Below are 21238 nucleotides of genomic sequence, written 5' to 3'. Positions count from 1 at the left end.
TCCCTCCCCTCTACACCTTAGCCAGAAGTGAAGACTGTCACAGTTCAATATTTAGCTGAAAAGTAGGACAATGAACATTTTTTCCAGAGATGAAACTAAAAAAAAAAACAGCTGTTACTCAGCTGTTACTATTAAATTATTTTAATTGGTTCTTATATTTCAAGTATTTAAAGTTTTGGATAGTCTATACATGAGTATGCATTTCATTTTTACATGTAAACCACTAAACTACACAGTATTTTTCATACATAAAATCAGACAGACACCTGTGTTGTCTTTGTTGATGCTTTATTGGCAGATTTGGAAAGAACATGTGCAATTATTGTTGTAAACAAAAGTCAAATGAAGACATAGTAACAGTGTGAACAATGCAATTAACTACAAGCAAGATAATCATAAAATTAAATCCTAATTCTCTCATCACCTCATCTCAAATTCGACAGTGACCTTAACCTGACTGACTGACTGATGTAGCATTCCTCTTCCCTGTCTCTCCAAGAAGGACCCCGTTTCTAGTGTGGAAGACCTTGGCCAAAGAGGGACTCATCGGGGGGGGGATGTATTCTTGACATTGGTCACCACCAAGCGGTGCGACGCTACTACTATCTGTAGAAGAAGAAGGTACCGTGCTTAAACATGCAGCTGTCGCTCACTTTTCCTTTACGCAGATCAAATGAACACTCACCAAGTTGATCACTGTTCCAGTAAGTATCCTCATCATAAACACCGAATGTAAGTCTGTTTTTCATGTTAATGACGATGGGTCCAAACTCAAATGTCTCTGGCCATTTAGGATTGTCATTGTCACTTATGATGACAGTACGCTTATTCTTATCACCGTAACTAACCTCCACTGAACCATCTGTCTGAGTCCACTTATCACCATAAAGACCTTCTGCATAGAGCCTGAAAAACCTTTAATGTTGCAAGACCTTTCCCGCAGGAAAGCAGTGCGTACTTGATATTCTGACTACTGTTACAAACACAAGCACAAGGATCCCTTTTGCTGGATCTGTGCCCAATCTTACAGGTTTCTGAGCATTTTTTCAACACTGCATTTTTCTTGATGTACTTCTCCACCTCTTGCTTCAGTCCAGCTCTGGCAATATGACCAGCTGGCAGTATGGTGTGCAGGGGATTTATATTGTATCGGACCACATCAGGTGTGGTTTTCAGTGAGCTAAGCCAGTTGTTATAGACAGAGGGGTTTGATTGGCCTTCAAAGAGGATGTCACCCTCGTTGATGTTTCCACCAATGACCTCTGTGGTACGTTCATTAAATGTGCTGCTGAAACTTTGACCAGAGCCTAACTTCTGCTTCTTTGCCTGACAGTGTTTGTACTCAGCCTTAATGCTAGCAGTACTTGCAAAGCTAGCAGACGCCTCAACTGACAAACAGTCTTTGACTTCTGTTGCAGACAGTCCACTCATGGTTGTCTGGCAGGTCCGGACAGCAGTGCTTGCTTTTATTTCCCCTCCCAGAGACACTTGTGTGATGTAATGTGTACCATATGTGTCAATCAGACTGCGATATGATGGCTCTGTCTTACGTGAATAGGACGGAAGGGAGTTCACAGCTGATTCAAAGTCATGACTCAGTGGAGGTTTTGTTGCCATTCTGTAGCTGTAAAACACAGGGATCATATACATAAGTTACTGTCGATTGCAGTATTAAGTATTAATATTACAGTAATGTTCATATTTGTCACTTTAAGAATGAAGTTAATGACAAAAAGACAAATATCTGTGCATATACTCACCGGTAGAAGCTACAGTAGACAGAATGGCTAAAGAAGTTGTAGTGGTCTTGTTTCGACTTTTGCATGGCAAAGGTAGATTCTTTGGAGTGGGAACCTCCAAAACCAACACCAAGAGTGACAGACGGATCTACAGGGATTTCAAGGCCAATTTTCCAATCATTGGACACGGATGATGTAGAATCATTGACAAGAGTTTCGACAGAATCATACTCGATACCGGAGACCTTTAAACTGCACTTGGGGAGGGTTCTCCAGTCCACCATGGCAGCTGGAACCTTCTGGCTCTCTCTATTCATGTAGCTGTTTGTGTATAGCCTGCAAGTGCCATTGCCAAGCTTCCATGTTTCAGTGTCAATGACATAGGCACCTTTCCGCTCCATTGTGACGATGTCGAAGCCTTCTCCACCCAGATTGTAACCAGGGACAAAGTGAGCGTTTTCACATTGCTGCGGTGTACCAAGGAAGCTTACACTGGATGGAAGACACAGAGGACTCCATGCCCAGCACAGGAGCATGAGATGCCACAGCCTTGCCATCTGTATGGAAGAAATAAATAGGGACAGAAGGTAAAAGGCATGAACACAGAATCAGTTAAAACAATGCATGTAATATTTCAATATACATTGGATATCACTAAACTAATGACTGAGGAATAGGATAAACTATGCTATACTCCCCTGTCTACCATACTAGATAGGAGAGAACTCAGGGGTCTTACCTCGGCTGTTGACAGCAAGCTCTGTTCAGTAACTTGCAATGTCTGACCCATGTTATAGTGGTAATGGGGAGGTGGAGTCTTGATTATTTGCCTATGTGATTCTCACACATTTTATAGGTGTGTGTGTGTGTGTGTGTGTGTGTGTGTGTGTGTGTGTGTGTGTGTGTAACTGTTGTTGACAGTATTAAACATTCATCAAGCAATTCAAAGGAGAAATATCTGTCCTTAAGTTGTATCAATAAACAGCTTGGGTTCAAGTTAACTTACTGCATTGGAATATAAAGAACATTTATAAGGTCAATGCCTCTGTTTGAAAGCCAGTCATTATATTAAGATTTACAGTATATGACGTTTTATGGTATATTTTATGTGTAGGCATATAGACCTTTTTAAAACATGTTTCTGTTGAAATAAATATACCTATGAAGTAGTTATGTATCTTTTACGCGTTTGCCCTCTCATGGACATAATGCCCAGAAACAACGCCATTTTTGGTCGCTTTTGTCAGCCCTAACATGTATAGGAATGATCGGATGAAATGAAGAGGAAAAATGAGAAGAGCCTTCTATGTGTGCCCTCTTGCTTTAGTCGTTTGTTTTGCATTTGTATGATTATGCATTTCAATTGTACATGTAACCACAAAACTACACAGTATATTTATTACAATAAATCACACTGACACCTGTGTTCTCTTTATTGATGCTTTATTGGCAGAGTTTTTTAACTAACAGAAAGGGAGCAGAAGAAAAGAACATTTCTCACAAACACATGCAGTATTTGGATTCCATTTGAGAAATTGAGAATGTGTAATTATTTTGTTAACAAAAGTCAAATAAAGAAATAGTAACAGTGTGAAATATGCGATTAACTAGATGCAAGATAATCATAAACTTAAATCCTTATTCTCTCATCACCCCATCTCATGTCGACCGCGACCTTAACCTGACTGACTGATGTAGCATTCCTCTTCCCTGTCTCTCCAAGAAGGACCCCGTTTCTAGTGTGGAAGACCTTGGCCAAAGAGGGCCTCATCGGGGAGGGGATGTATTCTTGACATTGGTCACCACCAAGACTTGGTGCACACTCTACTATGTAGGAGAAGAAGAAGGTACCGTGATTTAACATGCAGCTGTCGCTCACTTTTCCTTTACGCAGATCAAATGAACACCCACCAAGCGGATCACTGTTCCAGTAAGAATCCTCATCATAAACACTGAACGTAAGTCTGTTTTTCATGTTAATGACGATGGGTCCAAACTCAAATGTCTCTGGCCATTTAGGATTGTCATTGTTACTTATGATGACAGTACGCTTAATCTTATCACCGTAAGTAACATCCACTGAACCATCTGTCTGACGCCACCTATCACGATAAAGACCTTTTGCATAGAGCCTGAAAACCTTTAAGACCCTATTTTAACGATCTGAAACGCAAGTATGAAACGCAAAACGCAAGTAGCTTTGTGGGCGGATCTCGGCCGCTGTTGCTATTATACCGGCGGGATAAATGACTCTTGCGCCCGACGCAAATCTAAAATGGGTTGGTCTGAAGTAACTAGGTGTGGTTTGGGCGTAACGTGAAAATAACAAATCAGAGCGTCATCTCACATTCCCTTTAAGAGCAGGGCGCTTGTGCCATGGCGGATTGCTATTATGACGGCGGATTTGCCTGGCGCACGCCAGCGGGAGCTGTCCAGGATGCGGCAAAGTAATAAATGCCCGTCTTGTCCGGGTGGCGATGTTGCTGCGGCCTTTCGGGCGCATCTCCTCAAGTCTGGAGAGGATTGCTGCAGCCATGGAGCGTGGACCTCCAAATGCACCACCTGCTCCTGTTGTGCCCCTTCCTCCTCCCCCAACTCCATCTCCGTCCACCCACTCCACCAGGAGCACATCGCGCATTGCCACTCCCAAACCATCAAGTGTCCAATCCTACCGTAGTTCAACATCACGTCTCCTTAATATTAATATTTCAACATTTATTTCATCAACACATCCACGATTCATGGAAATGTTGTGTAAAACACAACAAGTCACAAAGAATGCTGCGACTTTTTGGGGACTGTACTGTAAAGTGCCTCTTGACCTATCCAAACACCTGAAGCGGCATTTTCAGTAATATTTTTCCCTTGTAATTATGTATGGTTTGCAAAATGGGAACTCGGCGTCTCGTGTAGATGAGGGAAGCAATGTGTATGCGTTGCGCACGCTACATTATGGCAAAGCATGCGCCCTAAAATAGCATCTGAATAATGCGCCACTGACTTTAGACCAGGTTTTCCTGGTCAGTGGGCGGAATTGTTTTCTGAAACTGAAAAATAGCATCAGGGAACGTTTGCACCTGAACAGCCCTCCTTTTTTGCTGAACCGCCCGGGAGCGCAAATTCATTCCCTAATTTCCGACGGCGTCTATGGAGGAAAAAGTACGTTGTGCCGGGTGCAAAAAGGAATGATACATGTGGGTCGGTACACAAAGTCAATTGGCGCGTGAGTGCAAGATAGGGCCCTTAATCTTGCAAGACCTTTCCCCAGCAGGACAGCAGTTTGACTTGATATTCTGATTACTGCGCAAACACAAGCAGAAGGCTTTTGCTGGATCTGTGCCCAATCTTACAGGTTTCTGAGCATTTTTAAACACTGCATTTTTCTTGATGTACTCCTCCACCTCTTGCTTCAGTCCGGCTCTGGCAATATGTAGCTCAGCGCAAATTCTTTCAGGAAGACCTAACAAGTATTAGTTCCTCCTAAGCGAATCAGCGCTGGAGGCGTCTACCTTCTGATAATCCGATCGGGCAAGGATCCCATTGGCCAATCACAGCGTTATGTCACTGTTTTAAAAGCTCTCTCCCTGTGCTATCAGCTGTCATTTCAGGAAGACGTCGTGTGTCAGTCGGACGGCTGTATGGCGAGCCGTTCCTGTGCTCTTCTGTATTTTGCTCTGCGGTTCCGCTATGTCGGATTTCGAGTTCTGATCTCGCATCGGACCCAGGTCCTGATCCCGTCTCTTCACCGGGCGGCTATTCCAGCTTCTTCTCGACGGGCGTCCATAGGAGCTCTCGCCTGGCTACTCTACATAGTCCCTGCCCGGCCGGCGCTTATCAGATTGATTAAGCTGGCGGGGTTGGCGCTTGGCTCTCCAAAGCGGACATCACTGACACTTTTAAGATCGTGCGCCCATTCATCCTTCGCAGTGGCCCCTTTTTGCGCTTAGGTGGGACTCTAAGTTCTATTTTGGGGTAACGTTTGACCTTCGCCGTCGGAGCAGCCCGTGCATTTTTAACCACGTTTTCGAGGCCCTGTGCTGGATCCTGCTTAACAGGGTGCGGGTGCCCTCGGTGCTTCACTTGTTGGACGACTTTTTACTCGTAGACGCCCCCCACGACGGCTCCGGGCGGCCTTGGCAGGCTGGGGCACTGCTTCGGATCCCTCGGCGTGCCCTGTCCGAGGCAAAGACTATCGGTCCCGCCACCTGTTTGGAGTTTCCGGCATTACCCTCGATTCCCGGCATGAAAGCGGCTCTCCCGCTCGATAAATTGTTACGCGCTCGAAGCATCGCGCTCCCATTCTTCCGCCGTAACCATCTCTAAACGCCAGTTGCTCTCCCTCCTCGGGCATCTCAATTTCGCCATGCGCGTGATCCCGCAGGCGCTTCGTTTATTTCCAGGTTGCTGGACACTGCTTCCTCTGTCTCTCACTTACACGACGGTTCTCGATGCCGGGTGCCGCTCCGATTTACGTTTCTGGTCTCATCTTCTGGAGCACTGGAACGGGGTTTCTTTCTTTATATGACGAAGTTGGTGCACCCGCTCGGATTTCCTGCGCGTTTTTTACCGACGCCCCCTTTCGCTTTTTTTTTTTCAAGACCAGTGGTTTTCAGGCCACTGGCCTCCCAACTTTTCCCAGTCCGATTCATCCGCCTGCATGAGATCTACCCAATTGCGGTAGCTTGCCGCGTCTGGGAGGCATGCACATAGCGTAAATGCATCTCAGTCATGTGCGCGATAATCAGGCGGTTGTCAGCATAATAAATAGAGGGCGCTTCGTAGTGGGAAAATCATGCCATTCATGAGAAGCATCACATGGTCCGCGGTGATGAATAATTTTATCATCACCGCCCGCCATGTCCCCGGGCATTTCAACGACGGCGCTGATGCTCTGTCTCGTTTTCACTTTCAGACCTTTTGAAGCCTCTGCCCATCAGCCAGCCCCCGCGGTAGCGCTTCCCTCTCTTCAAGAGCTAGAGCTGCATTAAACTTCAACCCATTGCATCAATGCCTAGAATCCTCCAAAATGTACATGAGAAAAGGTCTAGCGGCGTCCACTCTAAAAACTTACGATTTTGCCTGGCATACTTTTTCCCCTATTCTGTGTTATCATTTGCGTACCTCCCAGACCTGTTCTCGTTAAAAGCATTTGTGCATTTATATGTTATTGTACCCACACTCGCAACTTCAAGGTGCAGTATACTGCGTGGGGTTGATTGCAGGAATTCAATTTCATATTAAATGTTATGATCCCTCGTTTCCAAGCCTCCTTTCTAATCCGGCTATTAAATTACTGTTGAAGGGCGTCTCTAAAACTCACCCCACTTCTCCTCGACCTCGGGCAGCCGATCACGCTCGGCATCTTACATAATTTAGTGTCGCACAACTCAGGGCAGGGTTTTTTCCCCTTATTTAGACGCACTTCTGGAGTCCGTTTTCCGTTAGCTTTCTATGCATTTCTAAGATGCGGAGAATTCGAATTTTTATATACTCCTTCAACCCGATGTCGATATTACTTTTCTCCCGATCTGGCTTTTCACGCTAATCACTACTGCTGACAACTTAAGCATTCTAAACGCGAGGAGCTTGCTCAGTTATCGCGCCTCGTACAGATACACTTATTTTGCCCATTTAAATCTATGTTGAACTATCTGAAAGCCAGGCCTTCTACTAACTCCCTCGCCTCTGTTCATTATTTCGGGAATCGTCCCCTTGTCTAAAGGGTGATTTAGGCAACATCTGGAGACAGTTCTCCTCAAATCTGGTCTTTCGCCACAGCATTATTCAGGGCATTCATTCAGAATAGGGACGCTACCACGGGCGGCCAATCAAGGAATGTCTCGGACCTCGCTGCAAAGGCTGGGTCGGTGGACTTCTTCGGCTTACTCTTCTTACATTCGTCCCGACGTCAATTTCGTCCTCACCAATCAACGATCCCTAAAGCCATAATCCGGTAAGATACAAACTGTGGGTGTATTTTCATGTGGGCCACGGGTGGCATGTCTCACATTCACGGGGCAATCCCGTTCATATCCTAATTCAAGAAATTATTTAATTTCACGGCTGCATTGCCATAAACGGCGGAGATGCCTCGTTTTCTTTATGTTTCACGGCGTGGTGCCGTAAACAGCATATAACCGGTGGTGGTGTCATACTTCAGTAGCCGTCGTTTCGACGGAATATTGTTAATAATAGGGAAATGACTAAGCAAATACGGAAGCTATGTTTCATTCTATGTACCGGCCCTGTTGCATACCAGCGGAGATGCCGCGTATGCCAGCCCGAGTTGCCGTACCGGGAGATGCCGTGTATGCCAGCCCGAGGTTGCTACCGGGCGGAGATGCCGTTATGCCAGCCCGAAGTTGCCGTACCGGCGGAGATGCCGGTATGCCGGCCTGAGTTGCCGTATCGGCGGAGATGCCGGTTATGCCGGCCTGAGCGTCGTGACGGGCGGAGATGCCGTGTATGCCGGCCTGAGTTGCCGATGACGAAATACGGGCAGTATTCGCGCATGCTGTTTAGGGGACGGATCACTGCATGTGCTTTCTGTTTCCGATCCTGCAACCCGGAGGTAAGCTTCATAATTTATTAATTAAAAACATATTTTAATTTTCGTGTTTATTCCTTCATGTCCAATTTCAGTCATGTTTTGGGGTTACATCTTGGTTCCCTACCCCTACATTAAATTTATTAATATATTAAATGTATTAATAACGATGAAGTTCAATCTCCAAAACATTGTACATTACATGCTGTTGTACATTAAACCTTTTGCATATCTGCAAACAAGTCTTCCTGATTGAAATGTAGCTCAGCGCCAAATTCTTTCAGGAAGACCTAACAAGTATCAGTTCCTCCTAAGTGAATCAGCGCTGGAGGCGTCTACCTTCTGATAATCCGATCCGGGCAATGATCCCATTGGCCAATCACAGCGTTACGTCACTGTTTTAAAAGCTGCTTCTCTCCCTGTGCTATCAGCTGTCATTTCAGGAAGACGTCGTTCTCTCCTCCTCCCCTTCCGCCTCCCGGTCCTGGGGGTTTCTACGGCTGTCGCCCCAATGCCTTCCGGTCTAGTTCCGGCTTTCTCCGCCACCACCGGTGTCTGGATTCCATCGGGGTTACATCTTGGTTCCCTACCCCTACATTAAATTTATTAATATATTGAATGTATTAATAACGATGGAGTTCAATCTCCAAAACATTGTACATTACATGCTGTTGTACATTAAAGCTTTTGCATATCTGCAAACAAGTCTCTCCTGATTGAAATGACCGGGTTGGCAGTATGGTGGCGGGATTTATGTTGTATCGGACCACATCAGGTGTGGGTTTCAGTGAGCTAAGCCAGTTGTTATAGACAGAGGGGTTTGATTGGCCTTCAAAGAGGATTTCACCCTCTTTGATGTGTCCACCAATGACCTCTGTGATACGTTCATTAAATGTGCTGCTGAAACTTTGACCAGAGCCTAACTTCTGCTTCTTTGCCTGACAGTGTTGGTACTCAACCTTAATGCTAGCAGTACTTGCAAAGCTAGCAGACGTCTCAACTGACAAACAGTAGCAGTGCTTGCTTTTATTTCCCCTCCCAGAGACACTTGTGTGATGTAATGTGTACCCTAAAGCTGAACTCTTGGATCTATGTACTGAATTGGGTCCAGTAAAGGGGGAAACGTGCCGGAACCATGACATCCCGGTCCAAATAGAGGTCCTACCACTCTGGGGGCCACCGGCTGTTTCCAGAGGGAAATGGCAGACAGCTTAGTGTTTTATATAAATATTATATTTAATATTCAACTTTATTGCTAAGCCTTGTTTGGATATAATATATAGTTCTGTTAAATCTTATCATATAGGTCTGGTATATCGAAGCTGTCCCCGAGTGCCGTAATGCCTTTGTTTTGGAAGGTATTATTAATATAGGTAGTCTATACCTCAGGTTTCCCTACACTGTGAAAGAACAGGCCGGAATTATAATTCAATTTGCAGCAATTCACAAGCATCTGAGAATTTTTTTGCTTTTTCTCCGCCAGTCGTCATGATTCGGCGTAACGAAAGAACAAATGCCAGGGTCATTAACATACTGATCAGCATTCATGAGGTGCTTTGCATTGACTATTTATGGTTAAAAATGGGCGTGTACATGGCGGGATAAGAGGCTGATTCACGTACGCACACTTGTGGGTAATCTGTGATTTATAAAGGGAACATTGCTTACATATGTTTTATAAATACGTTTTATAAATCAGACTCTTTTTTTTGGCGTACGCCGTTTTAGGCTTTTGGGCATAAGTACACTTTTAGTAAGGATCCTATGCACAGTTTTATAAATGAGACCCCAGATCTTTCTCTCATTTAGCACTGCTTGCCTGACAGACTGATGTGATTGCCGAGACCTGTCCATCACCAATGACAATACTGAAGTGATACCAATTCAGACAGTGAAGAACCTGGATGTGACTGTAGACATGAACTGTTGCCAACATCGCACCGGTGGCATGCTCCTGCAGATTCCTCCTGGACAACATCAGGAGGATTAACCCCTTCCTCACTAGGGAGTCAACCCACATGCTCATCCAAGTGCTTGTCATCTCCCACCAAGACTGCACCTCCCTCACTTGGTTAATCCACAACTTTGGTCAACAGTTAAATATCTCAACAAATATTCAAAGGATTGCCGTGAAATTGTGAAGAGAAATCCTGATGACTTTGGTGATTCTCTGACTATTCCTCTAGCACCACTATGAGGTTGACGTTTTTGTTTTTGGGGGGGGTTGGTGGATTAAAAATAAAGGTGGTACAGATATTAATGTTCCCCATGGATGAATCATGAAAACTTTGGTAATCTTAATTTGGAGGTGTATAACTGTCAGTAAATGTTATATGACAGACAGACCTAGTCATGCCTGGTTAAACCATCATCTCTGGATTACCTCACCTTTCTCAATTCACTCTCCCTTCTCTTTTCATTATGGGCGGGATTATGTACAATGATGGCTCTTCCTCAGTCGTCCATATCCTTAAATGGGTGATAGAATGCTAAACCGATTTTACCTTGTCATAGTTGAATAACAACAGTTTGGTGGGTAAATAGGACATACATAGAACCTCAAAATCCCATTGACACCTCTTTCCTCTGCAAATCTCACAATTTGAAACTGACTCTGAAAACGGGCAAATCTCAATGAACCACCGAGTGTTGACGTTCCTCCTTATTTGGCTCTAGTCTCTACCTTTGTCATCCCCCAACATTTACATAGACTACACCACTGATCTGAGATCAGGTAGTCTTCTGAATAGGTCGCGGAGACCTCAGAAATTGTATACACTGTTCATCTGCTATTTTATCACTAAATTCACTTCTGAGACTTTTTATGTGAGAAAAACAACTATGTAGAGGTCAAATAGTGGGGCCTTTTTTTGCTTGGCCATAATGTAGAGTGTACAAACGCGCATACACTTCCCTCATCTAAATGGACGCAGCAGTTCCCATTTTTGCAAATCATACTTACAAGGAAAAGCGCACTTTACAGTACAGTCCTCAAAAAGTCACAGCATTCTTTGTGGCTTGTTGTGTTTTACACAACATTTCCATGAATGATGGATGTGTTGATGACATAAATGAGGAAATATTAGAGGACTTAAGGAGACGTGATGTTGGACACTCCAGCGGGATCTGGTCCGGGAGTGGCAATCAGCGAGCGCTCCTGGTGGAGTGGGTGGATGGAGATGGAGTGGGGGAGGAGGAACGGGCACAACAGGAGCAGGTGGGCGTGTTTGGAGGCCCACGCTCCATGGCTGCAGCAATCCTCTCCAGACTTGAGGAGATCGCGCCGAGATGCCGCAGCAACATCGCCACCCGGTCAAGACGGGCATTTATTACTTTGCCGCATCCCGGACAGCTCCTGGCGTGCGCCATGGAACAAGCGCGCCTGTTCTTAAAGGGAATTTGAGATGACACTCTGATTGGTTTATTGCACGTTACGCCCAAACCACACGTAGCAACTTCAGACCAACCCATTTTAGATTTGCGTCGAGATCTGCCCACAAAGCTCCTTGCGTTTCACGTTTGATACTTGCGTTTCAGATCATTAAAATAGGGCCCTATAAGTTTTATGTAAATCAGATGATGTTTGTCATATAAGGCGCATTTCCTGTTGCCAGCGAGGGGCGCTATGACAAAAAGTCAATTTTGGCCTGTTGATGTCCTCAGGCATGGACCCTTGTCTATCGTGAGAAATTTCGGGCAGATGCGACAACGTACAACAACTTCTTTGTTCATCGCTAAACACTCAAAATGGCCACCACGCCCACAACGTCTGACGAAAAGTTTTTCTTTTAATAACTTTTCATCTTTAAGGTGTTGAGATGGTACAGACCAAGTTTGAAGTCCATCGGATAAAATCTCTAGGAGGAGTTTGTTAAAGTATAGCACGTATAGTTTTGGGCCTACTTCCTGTTGCCATTAGGGGGCGCTATGACTTTGAGTTAATTTTGTCTTGTAAATGACCTCAGAGTTAGAGTGTTATGAATCCTGAAAAGTTTCGAGCCAACTGGACAATGTACACTCGAGTTACACCCACTTCCTGTTTCGATGGCGAAACGCACAAAATGGCCGCCCCGCCACGGCCACGCCCTATCACGAAAAGTTTTTCTTTTAATAAGTTTTCATCTTAAATGACTTGAGATGACACAGACCAAATTTTAAGTTGATCGGATGAAATCTCTAGGAGGAGTTCGTTAAAGTACGACATGTAGAAATGGCCAAAATCGCACTAATTTCAAACTTTCAATTCAAAATGGCAGACTTCCTGTTGGGTTTAGGGTATGTATGTACATACATATATATAAATACGGGCAAAACATTAACAGTTGCCCTTGGCAACCTAATCGTCACCTCTGGTAGTCACCACATTATTGTAGCCGACTTTTTCTTGTACTGTATTTTCATTGTTCTGTATATCACTGCATTTGGAGCATATGCTGCGGGGATGTTTAAATTTGCGTTCTGATTTGTTTATTACGTTCCCGCGCTGTCAGACAGAGGCTAATTGTTATATTTTCCATATCTGTCTGCACTATTTTTTCCCAAAAGGACACAGTGAATAGGTTGGTCAACAGAACTTCAAACCATACTGGACATTTAGTTGTGTGTGGTCTTACTAATAGAACTCCTACCTGATGTCATCACTGGTCTCATCTCTAGCCATCACCGACCTCATGTCTGTCCCATTCACTCCTAGCCTGTGTTCTTCTCCACTAAGACATATTGTCAAACAAACATTATGTAATAGATTTTCCATATTAGTTTTTCCATATTAATAATATTAAGAAATTAATCTGTAGCTATCAAGTGGCTCCCCCTACACTTCCACCTAATGTGAGACCTACCTTCAGCCCCAAGTGCGTTCTCCAAGATGATGTCTCTGGTGCTGAAAGACCTCAAGGGGTCCAGAACTATCTGGATGATGTCACAGTCTATGGCACAGAAAAGGAGGAGCATGACTGTAATCTGCTGACGGTGCTTGCTGCGCTAAAGGAAGCCGGCCTCCAGTTCAACAATGAAAAATGGCACTTCAACCAGACCAACCTACGGTTCCTTGGACACACCATCTCAGCCCAGGGTTTGCTGCCAGACAAAGATCACCTCAAGGCTATTACAGCTGCTCCAGCGCCTAGTGACACCACCACACTGCACTCAATCCTGGGGCTCACAGCATGGTATGCAAAATTTGTGCAAAACTATGCATCTCTGGTAGAGCCCATGCGAGACTGCCTGCGTGACGACACAGTCCAGTGGACGGCAGCAGCACAGTCAAGCTTTGACATGGTCAAGACTCGCATTGTACACAGCTCAGCGCTATCAGTTTTTGACCCCAGCCTTCCTACAATTGTGTCTACAGATGCTTCAGACTATTGTCTGGGGGGCCATACTGACACAAATGCCCTGATAACATGGAGCGCACAGTTGCATTTGCCTCACGTTCACTTACCTCTGCTGAACGGAAATACTCCATTGTAGAAAAGGAGGACTTTCTTATAGGGGACAAGATTTACACTGCGTACAGATCACCAAGCCCTGACCACACTGCTACACACAAAAGGACTTAGGCGCAGGAATGCGTATTGCCCGGTGGTCAGCCAGACTCCTGTGCTTCACATATGATGTGGTGTATCATGCAGGAGCACAAAACTATGCTGCTGACTGTCTCTCCCGTTTGCCTCTCCCATCAGAAGAGAATGCAGAGCCAGTGACTGAGCCTGAACTTGTACCTCTGCTGGACACAGAACTGAAAGCTCTCTCAGTGAAGGACTTCGCTATGGCATGTGAGGAGTGCCCTGAGCTTACTGCCATCAGGGCACAGATGAAGAAGGGGTGGCGAAAAAAATCAAAGTCTCTACCTGCAGTGCTCAAACCCTACTTTGCTACTAGAGTGGAACTCTCAGTCAAAGATGTGACGGGAAAGGAAAAAAATATACAGGGGTTCTCACGGAAAAGTGTTGTATGCACCAAGCACTTCGAGTACTTACTGTGTTGTAATGTAACGGAGTACAAACTACGTTACTGTACTTAGTAGAAATTTCAACGTATCTGTACTTTACTCGCGCTATTTAAATTTATGTCAACTTTCACTTTTACTCCACTACATTTCCTAGATAAAATGTATACTTTTACTCCGCTATATTTCCACTAAGCATCTTCGTTTACCGTTACTAAAGAATAAAATTAGAAGAAATGTGTGCGACAGCAATAAGGGAGGTTTGGCGAATCACTGCTCCTAGATTGCATTACGCACGCTCCGCACGCCGCGCGCTCTATTTCAGCGCTTGTTTGTTGCTAAAGGAGGAGGAGGACGCACAACTGAAACCGCCATGGAAGCATGAGCACCTACTGGAGGACCTCCCGTTATTGTAGACGACCACCCAGGGCTCGACATAAGCAATGGCCCGATGGCCCGGGGCCAGTAAAAACGCAGAGGTGTGTGCGTTACTTCACGCAGCACATGTACTGACTGGAAACGTTACCGAGGATTATTTACTGCCGATGGCGCAGATGAACTAACGCTACCCGTTACTGTAAGTAGCCTACAATAAAACCTCCATGATTAAAGAGTCAATACTTATCAATAACCCACCTACCTGTTCTACAGGCAGAAACATGTAGAAACTGATATTTCAGTCTGCGCTGTCCACTCTTGTCCACCGCGCTGTGACAACCCAGCTCTACTCTGCAAATAGCGACTTTACAAACAAGCTAAAATGAAAGATGTCAGTTTGTAGTCTAACTGTTTATCTTAATTTGCAACCAATCTTGAACTTTGGACAAACTCTTGTAAACATAGCTGCTGTCTAAACGAGCCATCCACTCCGCTGGAGCGGTAAACCTTTGGATGTATTATAAGACCAAAACAAATACATGTGGCTAATTAATATGCCCGTGAATGACGTGCATACAGGACTAATCTGAGATAATTTTCTAGTTAAGTAGCCTATCTAGTAATCATTATGGATTTTCCATGGTTTTAGGGGTTTGCTTACACTAATACATGTAAAAAATATAGCATTAATTTAGTAAGAAAGTGAAAATATCAAACAAGAAGATGCTATTAGGTATACTTTTATTGTCTTTATTTGAAAGTCCGGCCCCTGGAGTGTCTGCTTAAAAAAATTCTGGCCCTTGGAAAAATGTAGTTGATGACCCCTGGTCTAGCTTTACTGCTAATGGCACAACATCCAGTGGCAGTGGCTAGCTGGGTTAGAACCATTTTCTAAAGCTTCATAGTAGGTGCGGCATATATTTTCCTGCTTTTTTGTCCTTTTCCAATCACACCTATGATATTTCTTTCAGGGCCAGTAAAAATGTAGAAGGGGCCAGCAAAACTCTGATCTACTGGCCCCGGGGGCCAGTGGGAATTTTTTTTTATGTTGAGCACTGCGACCACCCCGACGATAGTGGTGAACTCGGTGAACAGGGTAGTGATGAAGATAACGTCATACACCCGTGGCCGTATTTGCAAGAAATGTTTCTGTACATTGATGTCAGCTCTAAAAATCTGCTGTTTGTTCTTTGAACTTAAGATAATTGTGCCTGAAAAGTCCTAGAAAATAATGCGATTTTGATTTGATGAGTGAGATTAAGAAGATATGGGAACCCTAAATATGCTTTATGCTTTACTATAAGAAAGCCACAATAAAGTTCACAATAAAAGTTCTAACTGCTTGCTTTTAAAAAAAAAAAAAAAACTTTTACTTCAAATACTTAAGTACATTAAATATCAGAAAATTACTTTTGATACTTAAGTACAGAATATATCAGATACTTTAAGACTTTTACTTAAGTAATATTCTAAAAGGTAACTTTCACTTCTACCAAAGTCTTTTTCTAGTACGATACTTGTACTTTTACTCAAGTATTGCTTTCTAGTACTTTATACAACACTGCTTATACTGGTGGCCCGGAATGGACATATGGGTGCAGGAAAGCATTAGTGCATCTGTGACCTGCCAGATGAATGATAAAAGTGCTAAGACACATGCTGCTCCACTTCAGCCAGTTTCACTGCCAGACGGTCCATGGCAGAAAGTAGGAATTGACATCATCGGACCGTTCGAGTCAGCGAACTGGGACTGCCGCTTTGCGGTGACACTGATTGACTACAAAGTGGCCGGAGGTGGCTTTTACACACTCAATCACAACCACGCCATATTCCTCGCCATATGCACCAATGAAGAAGAAAACGTTAACGTGAGATAGATCTATAATCGTTGAATTTCGGTTTAGTTTTTTTGACAGGCTTAAGTGTTCATGACAAGATATGGCCATGAAATTTGGTGATCATTGATCGTTGTTTAGGTACATTAAACCACGTTAAGCTTTTTAGAATTTCCCGACAGGCAGTGTTGTGAGCAGAGAAGCGTGTAGCCAGCGCAGCAGCAGGACAGCTGTGTCTGTGCCTGCCCTGTGGTGATAGAGATTTTTGTGGATTTGTTGGAATCTGTCGCTCCAGAATTGTGTGGTATGAACGTTTTTTATTTTTTACTAAATTGAGCTCGAGGTTTTCAAAAAAGTGGTGGGTACAGAATGACTCAGGACCGAAATCTGATAGGTACGCCTACCCACTGTCCCCACCAAAATCCACACCTATGCATACAAACTTCCTGTGTCACACAGTAAAACTGTGCTACTGTATCTGTTAGCTGCCACGTTTTCAGATGCATCCCACTTTTAAACACTGCGAAACAATCTCTAGATACTGTATATATATTGAATAATATGTGTAATAATAAACTATAAGCAGCATTTGTTGTCTGTACACAATTCTTTCTTTTTACTATTTGAATGGCCCTCCATCAAAGCAGCAATTTTTGCCCTGTTCCAGCTCATTTACTTGAATGAGGAAGCTTGCTTTGCAAAAGCTTTACCGTTTATGGAGCTTAAACTAAGAAAGAAAGATGCACCATATTGAATAGGCCATGTAGGCCTACTTTTTTAGACAAGTCAGTCATTAGGTTACTGTAAAGAACCATAACGTCTTTGAAGGTTTAACTCTTAAACTGCAAACTATGTATATTCATTTTGTCACATGAAATCATACAAAGTACAACTCCAGTAAAAATGTAAAATGTAGGCTATGTAAAAATAAAAATCCCATCAGCTCCTTCAACTTGTGCATGATTTATCATAAAGGATTGTGTGGCCGTCAGATTGGCACACAGAAAGAGTCACCCGTTTAAATGGCAATGGGACACCAGGATCCAGCCAAGTCTCAGTGAAAAGGGCGGCTCAGCTCCCGACATCCTGCTGGAAACCGACGGAGGCACAGAGACCACCCAGCTCACCGTCCAACGCCTCGCACTGGCTAGCAGGATGCCCAGCAGAAGGTTGCGCTGGTCCTCAATTTCCCCCGCTTGCCTCACTGCCCCCTCTGATGTAGAGATGAATATGGACCAGAGATGGGCCATGGCCCCTTCACCACACTGTACCTCATACAACCCCACTTTAAAAATCCCAACTGTCCAGAGTGCAGTCCTTCAATAAAGCAATAATCAGAATCAGAAAAGGTTTTTATTGCCAAACAAGTAGCACTTACGAGGAATTTGCCTTGGTTGTTGGTGCTTACATAAACATATTAAACATGAATATGAAATAAACAAACAATAAATACAGAAACAAGTAACACAAACATTATAACTATTATACAACTATTAACATAAAAAAAGATGCTGTATGGATGTGCAAAAAATGTTAAGGGATGTGTAAAAGGTTAGGATATATAGAATATGCAGAGGACAGGTAACTAGTACAGTATGTCATCCAAGTGCTTGTCAGCTCCTACCAAAACTGCACCTCCCTCCCTCGCCTGAGCCCCTGCTACATTTGCAACTAGTCCAAAATGCTGCTGCCAGTCTGATATTCACAACCACACTGGCTCCCTGTTGCAGCTCGTATCAAGTTTAAAACTAGCTTACAGGGCAGTGAAGGAAACAACTTCTTCCTTCTTACCTTTAAGCTATTGTCACAATTCTACTCTCTGGCACAACCTAGGTGCCCCCCCTTTGCCTCTGGGAAAGTATCTACCCTTTAAATCTTACGACTATGTGGTGGTTCCATAACTTCCCTATTAAAGTCAGCAGACTTTCCCCACAGGCTGAAAACTTACATCCAGAGCTGTATAGTAACGAAGAAGTACTTCAACTACTCTACTTAAGTACTAAAGGCTGTATATATACTCTACTGGAGTATTATTTTTCCAATTTTATTCTTGAGTACATATTTTCGATGAATGAAATACTTTTACTCCGATACATTTTTATGTACTTGTTACTGTTGTGAATTCCTACGCTTTACGGAGACTGTGGAGGTTACAGTGTGTGTAGCTGCTGCACGTTAGTTACGATTACTAATTACTTAATTTACATAAGAAATCCCCGATACATTACGGTTGCCAGTTCAATGTAAGTTTTTACTCTTTCTATTTAGCTATTGTTGCAGCAGATTAAGCTATTCCTGAGTTGTTTCAGTCTGATATGAGTACTAGCTTGCTAACTTTCCTGTTCATCACGTTACTAGCTAGTGTGTGAAATTTTGGGGCTTTAATCATTACTGTGCTGGAGAGGATGTTCATTTTACTTGCACAGTGTGATAATTGTACATTTTATTTCAGTATTTGTTATTTTTAATATAATGTAATATATTTAATATGTGTTAATTCTTTAGGCTATGGCCTTGGCTAAACATTTGACATAATATAAAAATATAGATATTCAAACTTTTGACTGATTTTTTAATAACTAAATAACACAATACTTTCGGTACTTGAGTAGTACATTTTAAAATGAACTACTTGCAATACTTAAGTACAAAAATGTTGAATACTTTAGTACTTCCACTTAAGTGTGGTGTAAAGAGCACTTCAACTTCTACTCAAGTCACTTTTTGATAGAGCACTTGTACTTTTACTCAAGTAAGGGTCTCTAGTAACTTTATACACGATTATAGTGTATTTATACATCCGGCCCCCGGCTGTTCCCTCGCGCCTGTGTTTGGCTTCGCCGCTGCTGCTGGTTGCTCGTCCCGCTCTGTCTTCCCAAACGCCTGTGCTCCTGTCCGGTGCCCTGCAGAAAACCTGCCTCTGGCCGCAGTGTGTGTTCCCGGTATTCGAGAACGCTGCCACGAGCCTCTCTTTCTGCTTCAGATGCTCCTGCATCGCTCAGGATGGGTTTAATAAATGCCCGTTCAATTGCAAATAAGTCTCTTTTGCTCAGTGATTTATTAACTTCCAGAACATGGACTTTATGTTGCTTACGGAAACATGGCAACGGGATTTTGGAATATTATCACTTGAATGAGCTCTGTCCTGTTGATTGTACTTTTATCAGCACCCCAAGACTCACAGGCCGAGGTGGAGGTCTTGCTGTGGTTTTTAAAAACATTTTATCTGCCAGTCATTGAGCTGGCACGTGTACTCTTCCTTTGAACTACAGATTACTAAAGTTGGTCGTTCCAGTTCATTTTATTGTATTTTAATATATCGGCCACCTGGGCCAGTGGCATCTTTTCTTAATGATTTTTCTGATTTCTTATCATCCACCATTAAGCTGGAAAAAGTGATTATTGCTGGTGATTTTAATATTCATGTGGACGATGATACTTGCAAAAATGCTGTTGATTTCGTAAATATCACTGAATCTTTTAATTTTACTCAGCATGTGTTGGGTCCTACGCACAGCAAGGGTCATACGCTAGATCTTGTTTTTTCTCATGGTTTGAACATTAATAATGTTTGCATCGATGATGTATTTGTTAGTGATCACAAATGCATCTCATTTGATCTTGTTTGTAATGTTGATCCTGTGCCTGCTAAACGGGCGTCCAGCTCACGTTTTATTAACCGGCTCACTGTTGAGAAATTTTCAGACGCATTTGATTTAAGCTCAGTTTTTATTTCTGATGATGTCGATGCTTGTGCACAGTCGTTTCTTGATCATTGCACCCTGCTGCTGAACAAAGTGGCGCCTCTTAAAATTAGAGAATTACCCTCTGTTAATACAACTCCGTGGATGAATGATGCCATTGCGCAGCTTGAGGCGATTCGTCGGAGAACTGAGCGTTTATGGAAAGTAACTCAGCTTCAAGTCCATCGCTTGTATCTTAAAGAGCTCTTAATTGACCTAAATGAAACGATCAAGGAGGCTAGAGCCTCTTATTTTACGAAGCTGATTTCTTCCTGTAAAAACAATCCAAAAGCTCTGTTTGGAAACTATTAACAACATTGTTTCTCCTATTACGTGTACTGTCCCTGTGTTTTCAAATGTGGACTGCAACCGTTTTTTGTCTCATTTTGTGGACAAGGTTAGTGCTATCAGGGCAGGCATCATTCCATCAGTAAGCGTCCATATTGTTACTCATCAGACACTTCGGTACTGGACTCCTTTTGCCCCTTTGTCCCTGAATGACTTAATTAAGCTAGTGGGCTCGATGAAACCTTCCCAAAGTCCTGTTGATATTTTACCAACATCTTTACTTTTAAAAACATTACATCTGCTTTCGGACCATGTTTGGTTTCAATTTTAAATTTATCTCTTCAGCTAGGCCAGGTCCCTAGCTGTTTTAAGCATGCTGTTGTCCAGCCCATATTGAAAAGAACAATCTTGATGCAGCTTTGTTTAAAAATACTACGGGCCTATTTCTAAATTGCCTTTCATTTCAAAAATTTTTGGAAAAGGTTGTTACGAAGCCAGCTAAATAGAGTTTTGGATTCTAATAATATTTTCGATAAATTTCAGTCTGGCTTTCGAAAAACCATTCAACTGAGACTACTCTCCTAAAAGTCTCTAATGACATTTTGATGGCTGCTGATGGGGGTAAATGTTCTGTTCTAGTCCTTCTGGATCTGAGTGCAGCGTTCGATACGGTTGACCACTGCACTCTGATTGAAAGACTGAAAACAACGGTGGGCATTACTGGATCAGCTCTGGACTGGTTTTCTTCATATCTTTCA

At 43.3% G+C, this 21238-nt stretch overlaps 2 pseudogenes; both read right to left on the bottom strand.

The window, feature by feature from the left end:
- Positions 1 to 271: 271 nt before the first annotated feature.
- LOC120568162 lies at positions 272 to 2489 on the bottom strand (annotated as a pseudogene).
- Positions 2490 to 4951: 2462 nt separating this feature from the next.
- Positions 4952 to 9428, bottom strand: LOC120559548 (annotated as a pseudogene).
- Positions 9429 to 21238: the final 11810 nt, after the last annotated feature.

The sequence above is a fragment of the Perca fluviatilis genome, chromosome 1, assembly GCF_010015445.1.
Source record: "Perca fluviatilis chromosome 1, GENO_Pfluv_1.0, whole genome shotgun sequence".
NCBI lineage: Eukaryota > Metazoa > Chordata > Actinopteri > Perciformes > Percidae > Perca > Perca fluviatilis.
This window is presented reverse-complemented; position numbering and strand designations above follow the sequence as displayed.